This window comes from Sapajus apella, unplaced genomic scaffold (assembly GCF_009761245.1).
Source record: "Sapajus apella isolate SASKATOON/1434 unplaced genomic scaffold, GSC_monkey_1.0 scaffold28, whole genome shotgun sequence".
Taxonomy (NCBI): domain Eukaryota; kingdom Metazoa; phylum Chordata; class Mammalia; order Primates; family Cebidae; genus Sapajus; species Sapajus apella.
Window position 1 is genome coordinate 20,680,878 of NW_022436968.1, and position 5,297 is coordinate 20,686,174.

The 5,297-nt window shown below is 44.1% G+C and overlaps 1 pseudogene; it reads right to left on the minus strand.

The window, feature by feature from the left end:
* Positions 1-519: 519 nt before the first annotated feature.
* LOC116560986 lies at positions 520-1,385 on the minus strand (annotated as a pseudogene).
* Positions 1,386-5,297: the final 3,912 nt, after the last annotated feature.

The following is a 5,297-nucleotide window of genomic DNA, read 5'->3' on the forward strand; positions in this document are numbered from 1 at the left end:
AAGCAATTTTCCTGCCTCAGCCTCACAAGTAGCTGGGATTACAGGCATGTGCCACCACGCCCAGATAATTTTTGTATTTTTAGTAGAGATGGGCTTCCTCCATGTTGGTCAGGCCGGTCTCCAACTCCCAACCTCAGGTAATCCACCTGCCTCAGCCTCCCAAAGTGCTGGGATTATAGGTGTGAGCCACCGTGCCCAGCAAAAACTAGTATTTTTAAAAAAATTTCTTCCAATTAAAATCCAGCTCCACAGGATTCTTCCTCATCTTTCCATTCCATATTTGTATCTTTTCTTCCTCCACAATGGGAACTCTGACTTCTGACACCATGAATACATTCATTTATTTAGTTTCTTTTAACACACCTGTTAACAAGGAGGAAACATCCATATATTTAATCATTTGTCTATCCTACAGTACACCCCAAATACTTTCAGAATGACTGCTCCAATGCCGTTTCCTTTTTTCAAGAAACCAATGTTTATTTCTGTCAGTTGCTTGAAAGCCTGTGGACAAACCACTTAAGCCTCCTCAGTGGTTGCTCCTACGTGTTCAGTGGCCTGCGCAGTGGGAGCTGCAGACCAGTCTTCCGTGGCAGGCTGAGCACTCCAGTCTTCAGTGGGGACCTGCTGAATAGGCACGGAGGGTACCTGCCACCTGCAGACCGGTCTGCACCCTCAGGCCGAGTCGCAGTGGACTCGGGTGCTCGCACAGTCCTTTCATCCTGAAATTCCTCTTGGTCACAGCCTTTCCAGCGGCAGCCTGCTCTTCTTTCCAATCTCTTCAGGATCTCTGTAGAAGGGCAAATCAGGCATGACATCCCATTCATAGATGGTGCCAGACATGCACAGGACTTCCCAGGCCAGCATCCACCACATCAAGCCCCCTAGTGAGCTCCCTGTTGTTAAATGGGATGACAACATCCACATAGCACAGAGGGGAGTCTGTGTGACACAGTAGTGGTCGGTAGGTTAACATAAGATGCCTCTGTGAGGGGCTGGTGGTCAGCCCTGTGATCAGCAACCACCAGAAGCCATGGCTCCTGGAAAGCCGCTGAGATCTGGTTAGTGAATGTTCTAGGAGTGAAGCGGCCAGCAACAAGAGTGGCTCCAGTAACAGCAGCAAACGACAGCATGGCTCTCTGGCCAGTTTTCCTGGAGAATATGACACTGACATCAGCAAGGTTTTCAACAGCAATGGCACGAGCCGCCAGCAGAAACTTCTCGCAGGTCTTCTTCAGATTTTGGATGTAGATGCCATCATTTTTCCTTTTATAGATGTACTGTTCCTTTTGGAAGTCAAAATTAGTGCCACCTAGCTGGGTTGCTGCTGCAAGGAACTTGACATCCTCCTCCTTCATTGGCAGGACATCAAGGGCCCTGGACATTGTGCAAGTTTCCTTTTAAGTTAAGAGAGGAATCCAGAACAAGACAGCATGGACCCCTCTCTGGGTAGTGTAGAAGCCCACTTCCAATAACAGGTTTAAGAAAAATTCAAGCCGGGCGCGGTGGCTCAAGCCTGTAATCCCAGCACTTTGGGAGGCCGAGGCGGGTGGATCACGAGGTCAAGAGATCGAGACCATCCTGGTCAACATGGTGAAACCCCGTCTCTACTAAAAATACAAAAAATTAGCTGGGCATGGTGGCGCGTGCCTGTAATCCCAGCTACTGAGGAGGCTGAGGCAGGAGAATTGCCTGAACCCAGGAGGCGGAGGTTGCGGTGAGCCGAGATCGCGCCATTGCACTCCAGCCTGGGTAACAAGAGCGAAACTCCGTCTCAAAAAAAAAAAAAAAAAGAAAAAGAAAAATTCAAGTCTTCTTTGTAGTACTATTTGTTCTTAGAATACATCCAGTTAAGGGTATATATATAGTCAGAATACTGTATTCACAGATCATTTCATTCTTTTTTTTCTGTGTGTTTCTATTATTAATTTTATATGCTATTCAGTTCATTTGTTTATGTTTGCATTTAATTTTAAGGTTTTCTTTTTGAGAAATCTCTCAAAATTTAAAAAGGTTTAAATATGGACTGGGCATGGTGGCTCACACCTGTAATCCCAGCACTTTGGGAGGCTGAGGTGGGCGGATCACCTGAAGTCAAGAGTTGGAGACCAGCCTGGCCAACATGGCAAAACCCCATCTCTACTGAAAGTACAAAAATTATCCAGGCATGGTGGCACGTGCCTGTAATCCCAGCTACTCAGGAGGCTAAGACAGGAGAATCACTTGAACCCCAGTGTTGGAGGTTGTAGTGAGCTGAGATCATGTCACTGCACTCCAGCCTGGGTGACAGAGTGAGACTTCATCTAAAAAAAAAAAATTAAATATGTAAAACTTGGCTGGGCGCAGTGGCTCACACCTCTAATCCCAGCACTTTGGGAGGCTGAGGCAGGTGGATCACGAGGTCAGGAGTTCAAGATCAGACTGACCAATATGAAGAAACGCCATCTCTACTAAAAATACAAAAATTAGCCAGGCCTGGTGGTGGGAGCCTGTAATTCCAGCTACTAGGGAGGCTGAGGTAGGGAACTGCTTGAATCGGGGAGGCAGAGGTTGCTGTGAGCCGAGATCGTGCCACTGCACTCCAGCCTGGGTGATAGAGCAAGACTTTGTCTCAAAAAAAAAAAAAAAAAAAAAAAAGTAAAACCTTTACATGGTTCAAAAGTCAAAACTATTTATATGTATATATATAGTTATATATATGTAGTTATATATAACTATATATGAAAAACTACACTTAGAAGTTGATATGGTTTGGCTGTGTCCCCACCCAAATATCATCTTGAACTGTAGTTTCCATAATCTCCACGAGCTGTAGGAGGTAATTGAATCATGGGGGCAGTTACTCCCATGCTGCTGTTTTCATGATAGTGAGTGTGTTCTCATGAGATTGATGGTTTTATTTTTATTATTATTATTGTTTTATTTTTTTGGAAGGAGTCTCACCATCGCCCAGGCTGGACTGCGGTGGCATGATCTCAGCTCACTGCAACCTCTGCCTCCTGCGTTCAAACGATTCTCCTGCCCCAGCCTCCTGAGTAGCTGGGACTACAGGCACACACCACCAAGCCCAGCTAATTTCTGTATTTTTAGTAGAGACGGGGTTTCACCATAGTGGTCAGGCTGGTCTTGAACTCCCGACCTCAGGATCTACCCGCCTTGGCCTCCCAAAGTGCTGGGATTACAGGCATGAGCCACTGCACCCAGCCAAGATTGACGGTTTTATAAGGGACTTTTCCCTGCTTTGCTCAGAACTTCTCCTTCCTGCCACCATGTGAAGAAGGACATGTTTGCTTCCCTTTCCACCATGATTGTGTAAGTTTCATCAGGACTCCCAGCCCTGCTGAACTGTGAGTCAATTAACCCTCTTTCCTTTATAAATTACTCAGTCTCGGGTATGACTTTATTAGCAGTGTGAGGACAGACTAATACAGAAGGGTAAACTCACATCCTTATTACTTCCACTCCATTCCTGCCAGTCCCCTGTAGGCAACCACTTGTTTTTGGTTTATTCTTTCTGTGTTTCTCTTTCTTATACAAAAAAGTAGCATAATGTATCCATTCTTTAGTATTTTAATTGTTTCGCTTAATATATCCTGGAAATTACTACATGTTAATTCAGAGAAATATTCCTCAACACTTTCCATCTGTGTAGCACTCCATTGTGTGAATGCATCACAGTTTATTCAATTACTATCATAATTGAATGAAATTGTTTCTAATATTTTATTATTATAAATGATGTCTCTGTGAACAACCTTATAAATATGTTGTTTTATATTTGTAGATGTGTACTTTCAGAATAAACTCCTGGAGTTAGGGTTACTAAGTCAAAGCGTAAATGCATATATAGTTTTGCTAGATATTTCCAAACTTCCTCCACAGGGGTTGTATCATTTTGCATTCCCACCAATGATTATGAGAATCATTACAGCCTTGCCAATGGAGTGCATGGTCAAACTTTTGAAATTCTGTCAATTTGATAAAGGTTGCTATCTCAATGTAGTTCTATGTATTTATAACATAATGAGTAAAGCTCAACATCTTTCTGTATTTTAAGGTCCATCTACGTATTTTTGTATGTACGTATGTGAACTGTTTGTTCATGCTTTTGCCTAATTTTCTATCAAGTTTTGGCCTTTTCCTCTCAATATTTAAATGTTCCTTTTTTTTTTTTTTTTTTTTTTTTTGAGACAGAGTCTTGTTCTGTTGCCAGGCGCCAGGCTGGAGTGCAGTGGCGCAATCTCAGCTCACTGCAACCTCCCACTCCTGGGTTCAGGCAATTCTCCTGCCTCAGCCTCCTGAGTAGCTGGGACTATAGGCGCACACCACCATGCCTAGCTAATTTTTGTATTTTAGTAGAGACGGGGTTTCATCATGTTGGCCAGGATGGTCTCGATCTCTTGACCTCGTGATCTGCCCGCCTCGGCCTCCCAAAGTGCTGGGATTACAGGTGTAAACCACCGCGCCCAGCCCTAAATGTTCCTTATATTCCTAATATTACAGATTAAACTGGATCTGTGAAACTGTTGCAAATATTTGTCACAATGTGCCAATTTTCTTGCCATGCAGCAGGTTTCTTGAAAGTTGCTTAATTTATTAATATTTTATTTTGCCAGGCGCGGTGGCTGACGCCTGTAATCCCAGCACTTTGGGAGGCCAAGGCGGGTGGATCACGAGGGCAAGAGATCGAGACCATCCTGGTCAACATGGTGAAACCCTGTCTCTACTAAAAATACAAAAAAATTAGCTGGGCATGGTGGCGCGTGCCTGTAGTCCCAGCTACTCAGGAGGCTGAGGCAGGAGAATTGCCTGAACCCAGGAGGCGGAGGTTGCGATGAGCTGAGATCGGGCCATTGCACTCCAGCCTGGGTAACAACAGCAAAACTGTCTCAAAAAAAAAAATTTTTTTTTTCTTTTATTTCATCTGAATATTTTATTTTTCATTAGAAAAGCACTCATTTTGGTGTCAGGCTGAGTTTGGACTAGGTTTCCATGCCTCTTTTAAACATCTTATTTGAAAAAAAACCAACTCCTTTTTTTTTTTTCTTTTTTGAGACAAGGTCTTCTGCTGTCGCCCACGCTGGAGTGCAGTGGTGCGATCTTGGCTCACTGCAGCCTTGACTTCCTGGGCGCAAGTGATTCTCCTGCCTCAGCCTTCAGAGTAGCTGAGAACTACAGGGGCGCCGTGCTGCACCCGGATAATTTTTAATTATTTTATTTTACTTTTTGTAGAGACCGGGTCTCAATATTTTGTCCAGTCTGGTCTGAAACTGTTGGACTCAAAGGATCCTCCTGCC